This window comes from Gorilla gorilla, chromosome 4 (genome assembly GCF_029281585.2).
Source record: "Gorilla gorilla gorilla isolate KB3781 chromosome 4, NHGRI_mGorGor1-v2.1_pri, whole genome shotgun sequence".
NCBI classification, from domain to species: domain Eukaryota; kingdom Metazoa; phylum Chordata; class Mammalia; order Primates; family Hominidae; genus Gorilla; species Gorilla gorilla.
The window spans coordinates 82,240,411-82,263,124 of record NC_073228.2 but is presented as its reverse complement, the minus strand read 5'-3'; the positions used below and the strand labels follow the sequence as shown (position 1 = coordinate 82,263,124).

At 50.1% G+C, this 22,714-nt stretch overlaps 1 pseudogene; it reads right to left on the bottom strand.

Annotated features, from left to right (window-relative positions):
• Positions 1-1,373: 1,373 nt before the first annotated feature.
• Positions 1,374-22,714, bottom strand: part of LOC134758474 (uncharacterized) — a 32,553-nt pseudogene continuing 11,212 nt past the window's right edge.

Here is a 22,714-nt window from a genome sequence, read left to right as displayed (position 1 = left end):
ATCCTTAACATTTAACATGGTACATGAAGAAGAAATAGGAACCTTGATATCCTGAAAGAAAGAAAGAATGTTAGGAAAGACTGGAGGTCCTAGTGCTGACACTGTAACAGGTGATCAGGGACTGGAGTTAGTCCACGGGCCTTTGAATTAGGCCAAAGGGTAGCCTTGGCCAGATACCCTCAGTTGCCTCAGGACCTCCTTCTGGTCCCACACAATGGCTAGACCTCTGTGAAAGAAAACTGGTTTGGAACAAAGCCAACATTCCCAACATCTGAGGGTAATGGAGGGTTGCCAGTGTCCTCCCCAGCAAGCCTGTCCTCCGTGTCCTAAGTCTGGCAGCCACACTAGTGGCTCTTAACTGGCTGATAGAGGCCTGGTATTTTTCTTTCATTTTGACTATTGTGGAGTTTAGAGACTTTGAAAAAAGTACAGAAAGAGTAGATCTGCGCACATGTACCCTAAAACTTAAAGTATAATAAAAATAAAATAAAATAAAATAAAAAGAGTAGATCTGCTTTTACTCACCCTTCTGCAGATCCTGGACAAGCCCTCCAAAATGTTATGGGATCCTTGAGGTGTTGCTTTTCTAGCCAGAAACCTCTGTGGTCAGTGGTACCTTTTGCCTGAGTTTTGCTTGGACCCTCTGGGCTCATTCTGCCCACTTGGCCTGGCAGGCTGTGCCGGCTCATGTTACTAGCCTGGATCCCATGCCTGGCAAGGGCAAGCCAGGCATGGGGCGGTGAGGGGTGTGTGAGTGAATGAGCATGGGGTCTGGTCACTGCACACAGGCATGCCGGCTGCTGCAGCAGGGCGGGCAACTCCAGGTGCCAGCATGGGTACAGGCTCTCTGTGAGGCTGCAGCTGGACCAGGTGCAATGCAAGTAGCTTCCGTGGCTGCCGCCAGGGGACACAGTGGTGCCTGGAAGCTTGGAGACTCCAGGAACTGCAGGGTCCCAAAGAGGGAGGCACAGCCCTGGCTCAGGGAGCTCCCAGGTCTGGGATCTCTGAAGGATTACAGCTCTTCTCTCCTGCTCCTCACCTGCAATGTCACAAACAAGGGGCATGTTTCAGCTCTGTTTGTGTTATAGACCTTTCAGACCTGCCATTCAACAGGTCCCAAGTTCTTGTCCCACATCCAGGAAGAATGAGGTATGTGGACAAGTGGAGAGTGAGCAAGGTGAAGAGGAGCTTTACTGAGTGATAGACTAGCTCAGAGGAGGCCCTGGAGTGGGTAGCTCCTTCTGCAGGCAGGTCATCCCATCGTTCTCTGAAGCTCTCAGCAGAGAGGAGACCCTGGAGTGGGTAGCTCCTCTCTGCAGCTGGTTTTCCCAACATCTGCTCAGCTCTGGCTGAGTCTGGGGGTTTTATGGGTCTCAGAGGGAGGAAGTGAGTGCCAATTGGTCCATGGGCAGCCATGGGGGGATCTGGAAAAAGCACCACAAGTTCCCACTTTGGTCCATGGAACTGGTAGCCTGGCCCCTAGCCTTCAGGCCCTCTCTGGCCTGAAGGTAGGGCCTCACCAGAGACCCACCCTCTTCCACCCAGGAACCTATTTGCCTCCTGCTGCCATTCATGGTGGCCAAGCTGTAGGTGCCAAGGGGCACCTGCAGGCCAGCACTGAGCTACCATCTGCACCCCATTGGCTTCTCTCTTATGCTTGCTGGTGTCCAAAGTTTGGAGACAGCTGAAGCAGCAGGGGACTGGCATGTCAGCATTGCACTGAGTGTGTGTATACCTGGCCAGGCCTTGACAGTGCCTGGGCTTGGCCCCAACTTTGCTCCAAGATCAAAGTGGGTGCCAACAGCAGGGGGAAGCCAGGTACTTCCAAGCCTGCTAGGGCAGGGGGAGCCTTCCTGGGCCCCTAAGAGTGCAGGGATGCCTGGGTCCACAGCAGTGGTTGGGGTGGACTGCAGCTGCACCTGGTGGGGTTGGGCCCCTGCCTGCTCCATGGCCCGGGAGGCCCAGGTCTGCAGCCACAGTTTGGGCAGTTGTGGCTGCACCCAGGGAACTCCTGCCCCACCAACTCAGAAGGGGCGGGGCTTCCACTTGTCCCAGGTTCCCACCAGCTCCATGGAGTGTGCAGTCCCAGCTGTGCTTCCCTGCTGTAGCCAGCGTGATGGCAGCAGCTACTCCAGACAGCCCGCCGCTGCCATTGTTATGGCTGATAAAAACTGCTGGTACCATCAGGATGCAACATAGGCCAGCAACTTCCAAGAACAGAGAGGTAGGAGTCAAACATGCCACCACACAAGGAGCATTTTTCAGAGCTGGACACTGGATCATAGTGCGGCTTTCTACCTTCTTGGCATTGCATAAGTCCATACAGTGGTGAAGAGGGTCAGCAATACCTGAATCAGATAAGCACCACTTTCTGGGCTGCCATATTGAAGGTCATGTCCATTGATGGCTAACACACAATCATTCTCCTCCAGCTGACCATGTCAATCAGCCACACTACCATCTAGCACGTTGAAGATAAACACCCCAGGGTCATCCACCTTGCACACCAATTTTATTCCAAGCTGTTCCTTGGGGCTACTTTTGTTGCAAATCACATGGCAGCTGTCATCCTGGGGTCTATAGGCATCCAGGGCCTGTCCACTGTTCCTGCTGCAGAACTTCTGGTTGTGCAGCATGGTCAGTCACAACACCTGGTAGGGCTGCCGCAGGAGATGCAGAGTGTAGTTGTGAGAGACTTTGCTAATGTCCATCCCATTGACGTTTAGGATGATGTCTCCTGGTAGTAGCTGGTCATCTCTGGCATTCACCCCATCATGATAAATGTGTTGGATGATACGGACCAGTGGGGTTTCACTGCCTCCCATCAGCATAATGGAGAGGCTTTCATTGGGATCCACTTGATTGATCTTGATGCTGGTAATTTCACCATCTGGGATCAGGTGGTACAACCTTGGAAAGACTTCAGGGGTGGTGATGTTTTCAGAATTTTCCTTGCCCTGGTTAGCTCGGTTGGCAACTACACTTCCACTCTTTATCCTTCGAAGAATACTCAAAGCTCGATTATTTTTGGAAAGATTTGCTTCTAATTGTTCTGTGACGACCGATGCTGCCGGACAGCTTTCCTATGTGGTTGTACCAGTTGCTGGATTGCTCAAAGGGCTGTGCCCTAGTTTGGTTGCTCTGGCCAGAGTTCCCTGGGCTGATTGCTGGCTGACTGTCCTCTGCCAGGCACACAGGCGAGGTTGTCTAGGCCAAGCTTGTCTGTCATTAAGGAGGTGGTGGCAGCTGCAGAAACCTCTGGGGAGGGTGCCATGGCTGTGAGGCTCACACAGCTGTCTGATCAGCCATCTTCTGAGCCCCTCTTCCTGTCTTTTTTCAGGCCATCGTGGGAGGTCCTTTTGTGATGAGTAGAAGTTCCTGACGATGTACGGCATTGAGGGGACACAGAGAGAGGAGTGATAATTTTCAACAGAGGAAGTCAGAGTGGCTGCAGGGGTAGAGAGAAGAGGAAATATTTGTGAGATTAGAGAGAAAGAATGGACATCATGTGGCCAGGGACTGGCTGAGCCACAGAGGGAGGACTGGCATGCCCAGCGAGGTGGCCCACCAGCCCCTCTGAGGTCACCAGGTGGGCACAGAGGAAGGCAAGGTTGAGAGGCAGATGGCAGGTCCTGTTCTGGATGCAGGGAGTCTGAAAGCCCAGGGTGTGGCCAGGAGGGACGTCTAGTGGAGGCTGGGTGGCGAGGGCTAACCCTCAGAAAAGAGGGTCCCATGACAGGGAGGCATTGACACAGCCATGACTGAAGCTCAGGGAGTGAGTAAGATCTCCCGTGGCTGTGGGAAGTAAGAAAGAGAGGGCCCAAATTGAGGAGCTCGCAATGGGTACAAGGCCTTGATGGGCCCTGGCAGAAATGCACCCAGGAGGGGGTGAGGCCCCAGGAGCAGAGAGGAGGGTCTCACTGCCCAGAGTGGCCAATGTCATATGCTGCCCATCGGTCAGGGAAGTGGCCAACCACATGTGTGTGGACCCACCCACCATGTGGTGGGCAGGGTCCTGGAGAGGCCCATGGCGATGGCAAAGAGCAGCACTGGGGTGCAGGGAACAGAGAATACGATGGCTGCTCATCAGTTAAAACACTTCCACGTGAACTGGTACGACCATGTAGGAAAACTGTCTGGCAATATCAGTCATCACAGAACAAACATCTACCCCAGGACCCAGGCGTTCCAGGGCAGGCAGACACCTGACAGATGTGCAAGAAGGGACAGGATGCAAGAAGGGCCAGAGCAGCTCCACTCATGAGAGCCCCATCCGGACAACAACCCAAATGAGTCACCCTATTCATCCCATCATGGAGGAACAAATAGAGGGCCTGTGATCCAGTGGACGGTGGCATACTGCTCAGTGACCCTCCATTGGGAGAATCCCAAAGAGAGACCCGAAGGGCACATGCCAAAACAGCCCACCTCAGGCAAAACCACCACATAGGAGCAGATCAGAGAGTGGTGACCTTGAGAAGAGGCTGAAGGAGCCCTGGGGGCCTAGCTGTGATGCTTCTTCACCCAGGTGCAGGAGGCACAGGTGTATCCAGTGTGAGGACATCCTGTGTTCCATGATCTCCAGGAGAAAAAAGAAATAAAAGATTTAAAAACAAAAAACCTTGAAAAAGGACTGTACTGTCCTCTGTATGCGTGTTTGACTTTAATAAAAACTTACTTTAAAAAATAGCCCACTTCTGGGGCCAAGTGCAGTGGTGCACACCTCTAATCCCAGCACTCTGGGAGGCTGAGGTGGGAGGATTGCTTGAGTCTGGGAGGTAGAGGCTGCAGTGAACCTTGATTGTGCCACCACACTTCAGCCTCGGCAATGGAGCGAGACCTTGTCTCTTAAAGAAAGAAAAGTCAACTTCACAGGCACCCAGTGGCCTCTAAGATAAGCTCCACATCCTGGGCAGCCCCTTCCTGCTCTGCCCCCACCTCCCATCCCAGCCCTCCTCTACACCTTCACTCCTTCTGCCTGGGACACCTCCCTCAGCCCAGGCTCTGTTGGCCTGACAGGCTCCTACACACCCCTCGGGGCCCTCCCAAGCCTAACTTGAGCAGAGGGAGGCCCAGGCCTCGGTGTCAGCTGACTCTAAGGAATCGTGGGGATGAAGATAGATTCCTCCTGCTTCTCTACACGCCTTGCCTCCTCTCCACCCTGGCCCCAAAAGGGGAGGCACCTGCGTTTGTGCTCACCCATGGAGGTTTGTCATGCTTTGGCCACACGTCAGGCTGAAAGATGTTGAAAGAGCAGGGGCCTGGGAGTTTCTGAAGACGGCGATCTCTAGGGAGCAGGGCTGCGGCTTGGCTCATGCCTCCAGGTCCTCCAAGTCTCAGCATCAATGTCACTTCCTCTGGGAGCCCCGATGGCCATCACCAAACCAGGCTGTTGACTCCACAAGAACCAACAGGGATCTGTAAACTGGGGTCAGGCCCTGCCCCTCCACTCTCTGCTCCCGTCAAGCCTCAGGAAGTTCTGTCATCTCTGAGCTGTTTTCGCATCCAATAAATGTGACTTCCTATAGGGTTGTTGTGGGAATTAAAGAAGTTCAATCATCAAAATCCCGTCTTCAACACAGATCCGGGATCTGAGCACCTCTGCCCTTCTCCTCTGATCCAAGCCACCTTCCCACTCTGTGGACCATTAGGGGTCTCCCTGCTTCCTCCTTGCACACTGCAGCTGGAGGGTCAGATCATGTCCCTCCTTGGCTCAGAGCCCACCAGCAACTTCCCGTGTCCTCTGGAGCAAAGCCCAGGTCCTCGCAGTCTCCCAAAGGCCCTACCCAGATGGTGTCCTGTTGCCTCTCATCTCCTCCCACTGTCCCTCTCTCCCTCCACAGTAGCCACACCCAGCCCCTTGCTATTCTTGGAATGTGCCTGGCACACCACTGCCTCAGGACCTTTGCACATGCTCATCCCTCTGCCTGGAACCCTGTTCCCCCAGATGTCTGGGTGGCTCCACTCTCTCCACATCTTTGCTCAAATGTCACCTTCATGAGCTTTTCCATGACCACCTACTCAAAGTGCAGCCACCATTGCCCAGCACTTGTGGTTCCCCTTACCCGGCTTTGATTTCCTCTATGACTCTTACTGCCATCTGCCGCCATGGATTTCATTTAATCAGTTGTTTATCATCTGCTCCTGTCCACTAGAACCACAGCTTCTCGTGGTGAGGATTTGGACTTTTTTCCACTGGCACATCCCCAGCACACAGAACAGCGCTTGGCATACAGTAGGCACTTGATGAGGGCCCTGGCTGGGTGTATTCCAATGGCTGATGGCCCGTGCCATACCAGTTACTAAGGATCTGAAAATCACTTCTAGTTGGGAACCTCTATTTGGACCCAGGCAGCCTTAGGTTTGCAGACCTGAGAGGAGTCAGTGCATTTGGGGATCAGAAGCAGAGAGGGGTCCCTCGCCTCTAAAACAGTGGTCCCTAATCTTTTTGGCACCAGAAACTGATTTCATGGAAGACAATTTTTCCACAGACTGGGGGTGGGAGGGGGATGGTTTTGGGATGAAACTCTCCCACCTCAGATCATCAAGCATTAGATTCTCATACAGAGTGTGCAACCCACAATAGGGTTCACGCTCCTGTGAGAATCTAGTGCCACTGCTGACCCAACAGGAGGCGGAGCTCAGGCAGAAATACTTGCCTGCCCACTGCTCACCTCCTGCTGTGCAGCCTGGTTCCCAACAGGCCATGGGGGTTGCCTGCCCTAAAATACCTTCTTATTTAGTTGCCACAAGGCTTCAAATCCCACTGTTCTCACTCTTTGGAGTTTAATTTGTTCCTAATGGTTCTCTTTTTTTTTTTTTTTTTTTGAGACTAAGTCTCACTCTGTTGCCCAGACTGGAGTACAGTGGCCCAATCTCGGCTCACTGCAACCTCTGCCTCCTGGGTTCAAGTGATTTTCCTGCCTCAGCTTCTCTAGTGGCTGGGATTACAGGCACTTGTCACCACACCCAGCTAATTTTTTTTTTTTTTATTTTCAGTAGAGGCAGGGTTTCACCATGTTTGTCAGGCTGGTCTCAAACTCCTGACCTCAGGTGATCCGCCCACCTCAACCTCCCAAAATGCTGGAGACATGAGCCACAACACCTGGCTGCTTCTCTTTTCAAATGAAAATGTTACAATGCCACTGGCATCTGGCAGCTTGACAGGGCGATTCTGCTGATCTGGCCTGGGCTTGGCTGGGCAGTTGTGGTCCAACAGGCTCACTCACATGTCTGCCATTGGCTGAGGTCAGCGGCCCCTGGCTCCTCTAGGAGCCTGGTCCTCCAGCAGGCTAACCTGGGCGTATATCCTTATGCCAATCACAGGGATCAGGGTATGGGAAGGTTGGGGAAAGGGAGAGAGGGAAGCTGAAGAGCCTCTTGAGGACTAGGCTTGGAATTAACACACCATCACTTCTGGTACTTTCTATGGGCCATAGATAAGGCCTGAGTCAGATGGTGGGGAAATAGACTGTACCTTTTGGTGGGAGGAATTGCAAAGTCACATTTACCATGAGTGGTTCAAGGCCAGAGATAAGCAAGTCTCCCACATGTTTGTTTGTATCTTTCCACAATGTCAGGCTTTTTTTTTTTTTTAATGCTACTTCGATCATAAAAGCCACCAGCTCTATGGAGTTCCCAAAGAGGAGGAGACAATTTTTAGGACTTGGCATTCACACAGGCTCAAGCACACGGGCTCAAGCCACTCCACAGATCAGTCAGTATTGCAAGCCATACATAACATACTTATCAATATATAAAATTATAGATTGAAAATTACGCATCAAACAAAGTAACATGGCATGAGAAAAGGGATAGGAAAAAGGGTTAATAAGCCAGTCCAGGGAAAGCGATGTGAACAAAAAGAATATTCTGGTCTGGCTTGGGCAGCTCAGCAGCATCACAGCTTTGCAAGGAAGAGTCTTTGATGTAGGCAGAGTCTTTAGAGGCAGATGCCAGGCGCTTATCAAGACAGCTGTTATGAGCGGTGGAAGTCCAGCTCTTTTTATGGCCACAGAGTCCTCTGGTGAGGACTGACAGTGGCAGGGTGTGTTTGGTTATGTCCTTATCTGGCCGGTTGCAGTCTTTATTGATCAGGCAAAACATCTGTTCCCTGTTGGCAAAGAGCCTTGCGAAATGTAAGATTCGGACTTCTTCTAAGATGGAATTACTTATGTCAAGGCTACTGTATATGACATTCAAAGGAAATGGATACAGGTTGGGGATGGAAAATTGGGGCTGTTTGGGGGTATGAATCTTTAACACTGCCTCCAGTGTTTCTTTAAATTGAGGATGAGTAAGACAGCAGTGGACTAAGAATCCATCTCTGGGTCCGTTTCCCATCTCTTGGAGCTTTGAGCTGCCATGTCAGAAGTCCAGCTACTGGGCTGAGAAGGCCATGTGGAGAGCCCCAGAGGAGCCCAGTCTTCCAGGCACCACCCAAGCCACCAGGTACCCTCTAGACCCACACCAGTGGCTAGGTAAGTACCCCTGAATGAGCCCCAACCACAGCCATGTGGAACCGAAAGATCTTCTGATGGAGGCCCACCTACCCAAATTCATATCTAATCAAATGGGGCTGTTTCAAGCCACTGCATTTTGGGATACAATAAATAATTGGAGCTGTATATTGAGCCAGGCTTGTCTAACTCCAAGATCTGCCACCATGAAAAGACTGACTCCTAGAAGATGAGAGACTTGGTTTGACAGCAAGGGAGATGCCCCAAAAAGAAGTTTCGCACAGCCTCATCTTTTGAAAATGAGAAATGAAGTCACTCTGCAAGCTCATGACAATGCTGGAACCTCTATGGCCTGTCTTGGGCTGGCCCAGCACTCCTCGACCCTCTGGGCTTGCACACCTGAGCCTTCCTGCACCTGGGGAGTAGGCATGATGCATCTGACAGCGCCATGCCACCCTACCCAAGGCCCGCTTCCTCTCCCCAAGAGGCCTTCTCAGCAACTTAGAGCAGCCTGCGGAACACATTGCAGTGAAGGTCCATGGGCTTCCTGCCTATCAAAAAATACAGCTTTCTGACCAAGGCTTATTATGCGATCTTCCCAGGAGACGTCATTAGTAGCGTGAATGGCTCTTGCCTTGCCGGAAGTGAAGGTGAGGCAGTGACAAGGTCATGTCCAGAGTGAGTAATTATTGACTTTTTGTCCTTGTTCCTTCATGTCCAAATTACATCTATAGTTTGTAATGCTTTTGGTTTATATTCAAAGAAAATGCAAACGCAGAACACAACAGGAAGGGTGCCATGACTCAGATTGCCGTGCCCCTTCCTGTCTGCTCAGCAGCCTGGATGCTGTGGAGCCTTTGTGCAGAGCCCAGAGCTTTTGTCTGAACCATGAGGTGGCAGAGCCACACTGTGACTTCGTGTGTTTGTGCTCCCTGTGTTTGCCAAGCACTTGTGTGTTCCCTCTCTCCACCACCTCACAGTGACTCAGCACTGTCCTTATTTTAACTATAGCTGCTTTCAAACCACTGACATCTGCAAAGCCATAGTGGACAAGGTTTCCCACTCCCATCTCCCCACAGAGCCACAGCCAATCCAGCAGGCCTACCTGCAGTGAGTCCAGACTACAGGTGTGTTCAGTTTGTTCTGCAAGGTATTTTTAAAAAGGGGGGGTCAAATTACCAACCAGAATTTCACCTAAAAGCAGTGGCAGATGCTGATGTTTACCAAGCTGATGTTTTCCCTGCTTCTTTAATTACAAATCCTGATTTTTAGACAGCGAGCAATGTGCCCACTAAAAGACTACATTTCCCAGCCTCCCTTGTGGCAAAGTGAGACCATGTGACTCAGTTTTGGCCAATGAGATGAAAGAAGAAGGTGGCGCAAGGGTTAGTGGGTGGCTTTCATTCTTTCCTCGTTTCTTCTTCCTGCTGCCTGGATAAAAACAAGTGGCCATTTTGAACTCTGAATTGGCCTTGACAGTGGAAGCCACTGGCTGAGAATGGCACAGGAGAGAGAGGAACCTAAGTCCCTGTAGACTCTAAGAAGCCACAAAACCAGCCCTGAACTACCTACCTCCTGACTTCTCCATAAGTAAAAATGCACTTCTTTCTTACTTAAGCCACTGTAATGGTGAAGTTACTGTTATAGGTAGCTAAGCTAATCCTGAAACACCGCTTCTCTTGAAAACTCAAAATATCTAGTGATCTGAGCATATGCTCTTTTCTTCTTTATAACAGCTTTATTGACATATAATTCACAGTCCATACAATTCACTGATTTAAAGTGTACCATTGGCCAGGTGCAGTGGCTCAAACCTGTAATCCCAGCACTTTGGGAGGCTGAGGCACAAGGAACACGTGAGTCCAGGAGTTCAAGACCAGCCTGTGCAACATAAGGAGACTCCATCGCTACAAATAACTTAAAAATTAGCTGAGTATAGTGGTGCATGCCCGTGATCCCAGCTGCTTGGGAGGCTGAAGTGGAAGGATCACCTGAGCTAAGAGTTTGAGGCTGCAGTGAGCCATGATCATGCTACTGCACTCCAGCCTGGGTGATAGAGGGGAGACCCTGTCTCAAAAAAATAATAATGATAAATGAAACAAAAATAAGGTGTACCATTCAATGGTTTCTAGTATATTCACTCCTATCCCCACTATATATAGCACCGCTGTCTACTTTCAGAATATTTTCATCAACTCCAGAAAGAAACACTATACCCATGAACTGTCACTCACCAATCCCCCCTAACCACACTCTCACCAGCCCCTGGCAAACACTAATCTACTTTCTGTCTCTATGAATTTGTTTTTTCTGGACATTTCATATAAATGGAATCATGCAACGTGTGGTCTTTTGTGCCTGGCTTCTTTCACTTAGCTTCATATTTTCAAGTTTCATCCATGTTGTGTCATGTTTCATGATCCAAGAAGTCTTAAGACTGCGAACAACCCCTGCCACAGAGTGCTTTAATGCTGTCTCATTTTGATCCACAGAAGAAAACAGCGAAATGGAGAAAGTAGGCACTGTCTTCTCTACTTTACAAAGGAGAAACAGGCTATGCTCAATCGAGTAATTTGCCTAAAGTATCCAGTGCACCCTCCATTCAACAGCCTCCCACCATTCTGCCTCTGAAATGTCTGCTGCACAAAATAATTGGAGATTCACATTTTGTCAAAATCCTCAAGGTCTAGAAAGTTCTAGATCAACAATAAAGTGGCAGATGAGGAGACTTAATCCTTTCCTATGGCCTGTCCCCTCCACAGTCTGCAGGACCTGGAGACAGAGGAGCGGAGGGAGAAGCAGAGCCCGACACACAGACCTCGTGGGGACGCCTGGGTTCTGGTTCACACTGGGCTGTTTGGGAGCTGAGCCAAAAATCCGAGCCAAAATCTCTGTTTTGTTTTGTAGTGCATGGGGGGGGAATGAAAATTTTGGTTCCATCTGAGGTTTGCAAATCAGCATGCATTGTTTTGGGGCATTCAGTTTCATTGAAACCTCGGGAACACAGCAGCTGCCAACCCCACAGCCCCAGGGAGAGCTGTGTCTCGAGGTGGAATCATCTTTTTTGGCAGAGGTGAAGCCTTCTCTGAGTTTTTATAATTTCTGGTTTTTCGCAGGCAGATAAACACCACACACTGAGTCAGAGCCAGGGAACGGTCGCCCGTTTCTAAGGCTGTGGGTGAGCTTGGGAGGGTGGAGATGAGCAGGGACGAAAAGCTGAGGCGCTCCCGCTACTGGGGTGTTCCCAGGACAAGCTGATGGATGAGCATGCTCATCCTTCTCTACGACAGGCACGGAAAATGTGAGCAGAGTGCCCACCAGCTTTCCTTTGGAGGTGGCAGGGGTGAAACGCCCTGCCCGGATTTCTCTGGCAAGTCACTGTGGGGATGAGGGTTGGGGCAATGTTTTGGGTTATTGGTTCACATTGACATTGTAATCCATAATTGTGCCCGTCCTGTTGTCACGAGCATGGGGTAAACCCAAAGTAGGAGGGAAGGAAACAGAAACCATTTTGAGCCTGTTCTTTGAGGAGTCAGCTGATCAGCCTGGCTGGGGTGGGAAGGAGAGAGAGGAAACACACTTAGGACTCGGTCCTCAGGGATCTCGCAGTGCTGGTCCTCGGGGACCATGAGGAGGAGTTGCCCCTTACAGGGGAATCAAAGGAGGCTTCCTGGAGGAGGTGCCATCAGGACCAGGTGTGGAAGCGTGGGCGGAAAGTTTCCTTGGGGCATTTCCAGACAGAAGGAAGAGCTTAAACAAAGAAGAGTGGCTGACTTCTATGTGAGAAAGGACAGTGGGAGAGGAATCGGGAAGAAATAACTTTGCAGGAAACCTGAGTGGTGAGTGGTGAATATACATATTAATCAGGAAAATGCAAATGAAGACCAGGGTGAGCTATCTTCTTACACCCAGTAAATTGGCAAAAGGTAAGAAATCTGACATTATCGTGGTTTGGCGAAAACTCCAAACAGCTCACCCACAGTTGGTGGATGTGTCAATTGTTATAAGCACTTCGGGGAACAATGGAGCATTGTCTTGCCAAGTTGAATGTTGCATTCAATTTGATTCCCAGGTGTACACATGCTTTGGGCAATGCATACGAGAATGTTCTTAGCAATTATCAGCAGCACTTTCCGTAGCTGGAAAGAACGGAAATCACCCAAATGTTTACCAGCAGGTGAGGGGGTACATAAAGCCAGACTTAGTCACACAGTGGAGTGCTATACAGCAGTGAAAAATGAACCAAGTACCGCTCTCCCCAGACAGTTGCTGGGTTGACTTCCACTGGCACAGATTGTGTTGTGGATACAACCCTAAATCAGTCATGGCCAGAGGGATAGAATGTTCTAACTGCTTGAGCCAGGCAGGGCTCTCTCTTGAGGCTCCACTGAAACCCAAAAGGCTGGGCTGGGGTAAGGGAGGAGTGGATCCCCAAAGAAAATGGGGGTACAGTAGAGGACAATGTTGGTGTCCTTCCCAGACTTCCTCACATCGCTTTTTAACATGTCCTTGTGCCCAGCTACTATGCACTTTAGTGCCTCACTCCTGAGCCCCTGGTCACCTCAGAGAAGACCCTCCCACAGAGCCTAGGTTCCTGTTCTGCACTCTCTGGGGCCACCTGTGCCAGCCTGAGCTGTGAGGACGCAGGACCGCTCTGCTTCCTTGCCTCCACGCAGGACAGGTGAGGTGGAATTCATACCTGAGAGCTGGCCCAGGTTCAGGCTTGAGCTAGGACTTTCCCTAAAATCTCATCCAGAGCTTCTTCCCCCTCCTGGTTCTGCTTCCTTCATTCTCTAACGAGATTTCTCCTCCAGGAGAATTTGAACCTTTGACTCGGTGTCTGTCTGTGGGGGAATCCAACCCCGGACAGGTACTATTTTATTAAAAGAGAAATGAATGGAGACTGAGCCACCAACACGACAGATGGCAAGAGGAACAGTGGGGAGAACTGGAGTTTACAAACTTGGATAAACCTCCACACCTCTCTGGACCTCAGCTTCCTCATTCAAAAACAAAAGATGTGATGAGGCAGTTCACAGAAGAGAAGACTATGAATGGCCAGGAAACACTGGGACACGCAGACAGCATCATGAATCATTGAAGGAAGGAATGTAAAACAGGCCAGGCATGGTGGCTTATGCCTGTAATCCCAGCAGTTTGAGAGGCTAAGGCAGGCAGATCGCTTAAGTCCAGGAGTTCGAGATCAGCCTAGGCAACATGGTAAAACCCTGTCTCTACAAAAAAAAATACAAAAATTAGCTAGGCAGAAGTTGTGTGCCTGTGGTCACAGCAACTGAGGAGGCTGAGGTGGGAGGATCACCTGAGCCCAGGAGGTTGAGGCTGCAGTGAGCCAAGCCATGGTTGAGCCACTGTACTCCAGCCTGGGTGACAGAGTGAAACCCTGTCTCAGGAAAAAAAAAAAAAAAGAAAGAAAGAAAAGAAAAAAAGCACAACATTTTTCATCTGTCACAGGGCAGGGAACAGAGAGAATGTCATCCCCAACATTGACTGGGTGTGGAGAGAGGCCCCTCTCCTCCTTTATGGATGGGAGTATAAATTGGTACAATCTATTTGGAGGGCAGTTTGCCAGTACCTATAAAAATGTTAAATGGGAAAACCTTTTGACTCAGCAATTCCACTTCTATGAATTTAACCTGCAGCAAACCTCAAGAATTCAAAGAAGTAGGTACAAATATGTTAATTACAGCACTGTTTGTGATAGCAACAACTTGGAAACAACCTAAATATGTTTCAGTTGGGGACTGGTTAAAAATGACAGAAGGTCCCTGGGATGGAATGCTATACAGCCATGAAGAGGAATGTGGTCAGGCTCTGGAACAGGTGAAGAAACTCGCCCATAATATATTACTAAGTGAAAAAAAGCAAATTACAAAGCAGAATGGAGAGTGAAATATCCTTTTGCAAGAAGTGTTTCTGAACATATATATTACAAATTTGCAAATGTCTAGAAGAACAATCTGGAAGAACATATACCAAACTGTTTTACCTGTAGTTACTCTTGGGAGTATGGCTGGAATTTTTTTTTCTTTTTTTTCTTTTTTTTTTTTTTTTTTTACTTGGAGATGGAGTCTCACTCTGTCACCCAGGCTGGAGTGCCGTGGCATGATCTTGGCTCACTGCAAGCTCTGCTTCCCAGGTTCAAGCGATTCTCCTGCCTCAGCCTCCCAAGTGCCTGAGACTAAAGGCATGTGCCACCACTCCTGGCTAATTTTTTTTTTTTTTGTATTTTTAGTAGACATGGGGTTTCACCATGTTGCCCAGGCTGGTCTCGAAATCCTGACCTCAAGGTGATCCACCCGCCTCAGCCTCCCAAAGTGTTGGGATTACAGGCATGAGCCACCATGCCCGGCTGAAATTTTCTAAAATGGTTTTTGGATTCTCTTGTGTTTGAGTGTTCTTAAGAACAGGTATCACTTCTTTCTCTTTTTTTATTTAAAATTTGTAAATAGGAGTGATTTAGTGCCTACTTATCAGGACTTGGTAAACATCTGCTACAGGTTATGCTATCCAGCCCTCACCAAAGCCCTGTTGAAGCAGTCATTGCTACGAACCCGTTTTACAAATAAGGAAGCTGAGATCTGGAGAGCTAAATAAGTTGGAAGTTGCAGAGCCAAGATCCAGCCCAGGCAGCCTGATGCCAGGTCTGGACTCTTACCCGGATGCCACCTTACCTCACAAGAGTAAAATGAGGGGTTACCCAACTTTGTTTTTTAGCACCAGAATCCGTTTCTCCAAATAAAATCCCGAACAGAAGCCCCGTTTGTGAAAAGGAGTTTCTCTGGTAGAAGGGAAGCTGAGGAGTGGTTACTCTCCCTTCACAGTGCTCTCCCTCCGCCCACCCAAGGACCCAGGGGGTTCCTAGGGCCCTGGTTTGAGAACCTCTCAGCTGGATGTCCTTGAAGGCCCCTCCTGTATTTCTGACATGCCAGGTTTCTAAGCACTTCCATTCAAAGGGGCTGAAAGGGGAGAAAATGAAAATGTGTCACGGGGCTGCTCAGAAACAAGTGAAGAATCGTCATGCTGAATAAAGCCGTGTTAAGTTGCTGCTGACTTAACCTCAGCAAGCAGCTGGATCCATTGCCCCTGAGAGAAAGCTGTGAATGCTCTTTTGACCAAAAATGTAGACCCTCAACATCACAAGCCTGGAATAGCTCTCACTGCATGCACGTGCATGTACACGCACACACACACACACACGCACACTTTGTTTTGTTTGTCTCTCCCTATTAGAACTGGCAGCAATTTCTGCCTGTTTTGTTCATGGCTGTGCCTCCAACTAGAATAGCTGTGACACATAGTAGACGCTTCAGTACCTGTCGAATGACTGAATGGTGAATGAATGAGTGAACAAACTAAAACAAGTTTGACTAATGTCCTTCAGGCACAAGAAATGGTCCTTAGCCACACTGGCATGGAGACCAGAGAGGAAGGGAGGAGTGAAGAGAGCTCTGAAGTCGTTTCAATCTCCATGTGGCCGGGAGCTCCTGCCAGCAGGCTCACCTCTAAGCCGACACCACCACTATCTGGCAACCTCCATCCATGAGCTGCAGCCTCGGCCACCTCTCAGTTCCTGCCTACCACAGTGGTGTGCACCTATGAGTGATGTTGCTACATGGTTTTCAGCCATGCTTTCCCGGAGGTGACATCTCAGGCTAGGAGGGCAGCAGCCTGTCCCCAAGGTTTGAGGGGAAGCCCAGCGGTCAGCTCAGGGGCCTCAGAAGCAGCCCTTGGAGATAGCCACAGACCCATGAGGTGGGTGACAGGTGCCGTTGAACTGGGACCAGCCAGGCAAGCAGCCGGAGCCATGATAGGTCAGGAGGAAGAGCAGGCATGACCAGGGCTGGCGGGAGGGGAGGAGGCTGCATGGAGGAGGTAGGTCTACACATTGGAGGAGGAAGCAAAGAGGAAGTGGCCACCGGGAGGGAGGAAGAGTACCCTGGAGGAAGAAGGAGGAGTTGGCCGGCCTGTAATCCCAGCACTTTGGGAGGCCAAGGCAGGTGGATCACGAGATCAAGAGATCGAGACCATCCTGGCCAACATGGTGAAACCCCGTCTCTACTAAAAAATACAAAAAATTAGCTGGGGTGGTGGCGCACACCTGTGGTCCCTGCTACTCAGGAGGCTGAAGCAGGAGAATCACTTGAATCTGGGAGGTGGAGGTTGCAGTGAGCCAAGATCATGCCACTGCACTCCAGCCTGGCAACAGAGCAAGACTCCATCTCAAAAAAAAAAAGAAGGAGTCAGGGCAAGAGTGCCTGCACCTTCCTGAGAAGCATCGGAGCCCAGGGCTGGGGCAGGGAAGGTACCAGATGTGGCTGGAGCATCAAGTAGGGCCAGAAAGTCAGGACGTGCTCAAAAAAGAGGGGACTGTGGAGAAGATGTGGGAGCCAGCTGGAAGTAACTCCCAGGAGTCAAAACTGGAACAGTCGAGCAACACATCCAGGTACATTATACTATTGGGTTTTATCTCATCAAATAAAATAAATATCCATTAATCCATACTGATATAAATAACTGATTGCATAAGTAAACGGGGAAGAAGGGACCATTTTTCCTTCGAGAGGAGTTCCCTCTAATGAAAGTGGAAGGAACCAGGGAAACAGCAAATCACCATCTGAACAGCACAGGAACAACTGCTGCAGGCAAGACCCACCGATGGATGCTCGGACTCGTAGGAGAAAGTTTAAGGAGAAACAAGAGTTGCACAGATGCAAAGCATTTCCCCCAATACCTATCAATTACAAAGGGGAAAATAATAACTTTATAATGGAGAAAGCTGGCAAACACCACTGTAACCAATAGGTCAAGGTCAGTGTTACCAGGAATAAGCCACACTGACATCATGTACTTCCTGATATGATGCACTGAGAATGACACATCATCACTCCTGGGGTAGTTTTTCCAATAATGCATAACCTCAATCTAATTATGAGAAAATATCAGACCCAAATTGAGCAACATATTGCACAATACCTGACCAGGACTGTTCACAGATATCAAGGTCATGAAAGACAAAGAAAGGCCGAGGAACTGACGACTAAAGGCAATGTGAGACCTGGAAATGAGAAAGAACATTGATCAGGGATCAGCAAACTACAGTCTATGGGCCAACTCTGGCCCTCTGCCAGCTCTTGTAAATAAAGTTTTATTGGAATTCAGCCATGCTCATTTGTCTTTCTTTCTTTCTCTTTCTTTCTTTTTCTTTCTTTCTTTCTTTCTTTCTTTCTCTTTCTTTCTTTCTCTTTCTTTCTTTCATCTTTCTCTTTTTTTCTCTTTCCTTTCTTCCTTTTTTCTTTCCTTTCCTTTCTTTCTTTCTTTCTGACAGAGCCTCACTCTGTCACCTAGGCTGGAGTGCACTGGTGCAATCACAGCTCACTGTAGCCTTGACCTCCCTGGCTCAAGTGATCCTCCTGCCTCAGCGTCACAAGTAACCAGGACCACAGGTGCACGCCACCATACCCGGCTGATTTTTTAAAATTTTATTTTTGGTAGAGACAAGGTCTCACTATGTTATCCAGGCTGGTATTTACGTATTTTCAGTGGTTGCTTTTGTGTAGCCATATGGCTTGCAAAGCTGAAACTATGTACTATCTGGTCCTTTACAGAAAGAGTTTTCTGACTCTTGTATTAGTGAAAAACTGGTGGCAACCTAATAAAGTCTATAGTTTATTGAATAGTATTTTAACAATGTTAACTTATTAGTTTTGAGGATAGTACCATGGTTCTGTAAGATGTAAACACTAAGTAAAGTGAGTGAAAGGTACATGGAAACTCTCTGTACTATCTTTGCAACTCCTTGGTAAATCCGAAATTATTTCAAAACAAAAATCTTTCTTCAATGAAACAAAAAAATGCCCAGGATGTTTGGGCAGGAGGGATGTGTGAGCACAAGAGGCCAGGCTCAAAGTGGGCCAAGGTAGTCTGCTGGGTGCTGGAAGAGGGGGTCATCTGACTCCGGATGCTTGGATTATAAGAAACAGAAATCCACTCCAGACAACTCAGGGGCACAAGGGGAAGTTCTTGGAAGCTGAGGGTACAGGCGTAGTCGTACTTCACTGGAGCCTGGACCCACAAACCTGAAACCAGGACAACAGTTGCTTTGTGTATATGCGTGTTTCTCCCGGTGTATCTCTTTGCGTTTCTTTGTATCTCCCTCTGTGTCTCCCTGTTTCTCTGTGTGTCTCTTTCCCCTCTCTCCTGCCTCTTCTGGTCTTTGTGTCTGTCCCTGTCTTTGTGTCTCCCTGGTCTCTCCTCGTCTCTCTCTGTAACTGCCATTTCTCTGGTCTCTTTCTATCTCTGTGTCTCTCTCTAATCTCTGGTGGGCCCCTGTCTCTCTCCTTGTCTTTCCCAGTCTGTCTTCCACCATATTTCACTGTGTGTCTGTCTCTCCCTGGCCCTCTCTATTCCTTTCCCTATCTCCCCATGTCTTACATCTCTTCTCCTCCCTGTTTAGTCCCTCCCAGTCTGTTTCTTCCTGTGCACACAGTGGCCCACAGCACCCAGGGTGACACTGGGGTCATATTAGCTGTTGGAGGCCTTGGTCATGAAGCACACACCCCCATTTACAGATGCAGAAACTGAGGCTCACTTAGCCCCTTGCTTGTGATGCAACCTACGGGAGGAGGAAAGGAAATGTTCTGATTCCTCCATGAGCCAGACGCAGTGGTTGGAGCCTAATAGATATTTGCAGGACCCCATGGACCGGATCACACAGGTCAAGTCTCAGTGGCTAAAGTGACATCGCCCAAAATCATGCAAGAAGAAAGGGGTGGAGCTGATTCCCCATGTCCTTCATGATTTTTTCGACAATATGTCCAGATGACTTAATTTTCTTGCACTTTCTTCTATACACAAGACCCTCCCAATTGCTAGAAAAATAGAACTACTTCTAAACAGGTTATTTCCCCAAGTGCCCAGAGATCTGGGGGGATGGAAGATGGGGGGGCACTCTACTCTCTACAGGAGACAGGAGGGTGCATCCCTCTCTCAACTTTGGGATTTTCCACAAGGATCTGTGGCCAAGCTATTTCAGGAAAGGCTTTCTTCATCGGGCACCAGGGAGGTGAACATGGCTCTGTTTATTTTGCTCTTTCTCTCTTCTTCTCCAAGATGTGTTTGGCAACAGCGTAAGAGCCGTGTAATCCTCCCTCCAGCCCAGCCTCAGCACAGCGTGTCCCTGCGGATGCCAAAGGTCACCAGACGCATGCAGGATGGGTTGAGCTCTGAGCCAGGGCTGGACACAAAACCTCTGGTGACAGCACTGGGGTGACATCACCAGGACAGGTAGGTACCCATCAGACAGCACCAGGCCCAGAAGGGGCCCAGGAAATCCACCTCTGCTGGGGCTCAGCTGCACTCTGTGGGGTCCCAGTTGGCCTGTGAAGGAGGCCAGGGCCCCACACACCCCATCTGTGCTCCCACTTTCTCTTTATGCTGAGATTCCATGGGAGATTGTTTGAAGAGACAGCTCTGGGGGGAAAGGATGCAAGCAACTCAGTTTCCATCCAAGCACTTCACTCAATGAGGAAGCAGCCCAGGGAGGGGATGGCTTGCCCAGAAGATGGGCCTGGAGGTGGGGTGCGTGGGTTGTACATGCTCTCCCACCTGTACGTGTGGACACACATGGGGAAGGCCCTCCATGTGCATCTCATTCCCATTTGACTTGGCCCAGCTGAAGTTGGTTCAGAGCAATTTGCACTCTGCAGAGTGTCTCTCATAGAGACACCAAACTAGGTCAGGGGGCGGGTTAAATGGAACTGGCTCTGTCTGAGGGAGCCCAACAGTGCCTCTTGGGGCCACTCTGAAGTAGACTGGCACCTCCTCCAGCGCCTTGTCTTATCTTTCCAGAATCCAGATCTCCTGGGTCCTGATTTGTTTCCCCACATGCACATACGGGATAAAACAGTGCCCTATTGGGGCTTAATTTTCCACCACCTCTGACTCAGTGACTTGGACAGAATCCCTACAATGCTTCCCATTCCCTGGATGCTGCTAACTGAGTCCCAAAGCCGTTTTGTGTCCAGAGTCTCATGGATCCTGAAAAAAAGGAGGCGGCGGAAGCAAGAGGTTGATCCTCTATGGAACCCTTCCCTACATTCCAGGCACTCACCCTGTACCCATTGTCTCCATGTTATCCTTGCAACAGCCCCATGAGGGGCTCTGTCTGGCCCATCTTCTAGCTGGGAAACTGAGGCTTGAAAAGCCTAGGCTGCTTGTGGATGCTCATGACAGAGTCCTGTGATGCCAACAGCATCTCACTGCTGGGCTTAGTCCATTTTCTGTTGCTTGCAACAGAATACCTGAAACTGGGTAATTTACACAAAATGAAATTTACTTCTTATAACTCTGGAGACTGAGACATCCCAAGTCAGGGGGCACATCTGGTGAGGGCCTTCTTGCTGGTGGGGACTCTGTGGAGTCCCAAGGCTGCACAGGGCATCACACGGCGAGGGGGCTGAGCGTGCCCACCCGCCAGCTCAGGTCTCTCTTCCTCTCCTTATAAAGCTCCCAGCTCTCCTCCTGTGATAACCCATTAATCCATTAATTGTTGAACTGGATTGATGATGAATTGATGAATGGATTAATACATTCAAGAGGGCAATCACCTCTTAAAGACTCCACCTTTCAGTATTGCTGCTCTGGGGATGGCGCATGAACTCTGGGGGATGTATTCAAACTATGGCACTGCCCAGGTCCCTGGACGCATGGTCCATGACTCTACCTTCACTGCGTTTAACTCTGGACTTCCCCAAGGGCAGCTTGGGCAACAACCAGAAGGTGCTGGGATTAGGAGATTGAGATGCAGGTCCCGGCCTGGCTTTGAAGTTTCTTATCTTCCAGACCCTGGACAAGTTCTGCAGCCTCTCAGACCTTCAGTTTCTTCATCTAGAAAATGGGATGACAGTGCCCACTTCTCAGGTTGTTGGGAAAATAAGCCCACATACATAAGGTACCAGACACAGACATCAGCCCTGGCCCCAGTGTCATTGTCGAGGTTAGTCATTGGTCACTGTCCTCAAAGACTGTGCCTGATGAGAGGCAGGCCCAGCGCCACCCAGCTGAACCTGGCAGTAGGGCCGGAGGTAGCCGCTCTCCTTACGCAGTCACCCACCCAGGCACTATCTGCGGTAGCAGCCAGTGTTGCAGCAGGAAAAAGCCTGCCTGCCACGGTAACTGCAGGGAGTTCAGTGAAGGATGCCTTGGTGTGCACCATTAAGGGAAACCAGCAAGACTCAGCCTGGCAGAGAGAGGGCTGGAGAAACACTCCCACCTCGGTGCATCCTGCCTTCCCTCCTCCCATCAGAGGGCTGAGGGGTCTGTTCAAGCCAGTCCTGGCGCAGGGACTGGGACAGAGCCTGCATCTGGGGGTGCAACCGGTGTGGGGGGCACGGAGGCCCAGTGTGTGCGACAGCCTTCCCTCACCCCCTCCTGGCTCTGCGGTCCTCAACTTCCCTGCCACGCTGGAGCAGGTGGTGTGCCCAGCTGTCAACACAGTGGGCTTGTTTTTCTCCGCTGCCGCCCACCTCCTTCCCCCAGGCCCCCACTTCCAGTCTGCAATGTTAATTGAAGGCAGCAGATGCCAAATTGCCCTCGGAGCAGAGCGCAGAGGGAGAGGAGGAAGTGTGTCTGGGCCCCACGGCGGGCAGATCGGGCGCACAGGCAGAGCGGTGGTGGGGAGAGCTTCCTGCCCACCACCACCCACAGCAGCTGCAAACATCCTCCAGACCTCTCGCCGTTTCCCCATGAATACACCTGAGGTCGAGTGTGAACATAAGGAAGTTGATTTTTCCCGGTTATATTTTTTAAACCTATGTTTGGACGGCCTGGCTTTCTATTCTGGGCACTTGAGCCTTATTTTCCAGCTGCTTCTGAAAAGTAATCAAAGGACGGCCACCAGACCAGCCAGGCACCTGCCCTCCACACCTGCCTGCAGACCCAGGCTCCTCCGTGCATTTTCTCCCTCACCCTCCTGCTGGGTGGGAATTACTGGCTCCATTTCACTGGTGAGGAGTCGGAGGTTTGGGAAACTGCAGGATCTGTCCATGCAGATGGCAGACGGAAAATCTGGCATTTCATCCTGGACCTGGCCGGACCCAAGTGCTTGCTATTTGACCCTCAAAACCCACCAACCCTTGGCCCTCCTCCCCTCTGTCCAGACCTCCTTCGGGAGCCTGCGGCAGAGGGGGAGGGGGCGTCTGCAGATATGTTCATACTTAGGGATTCACAGCCCAAGC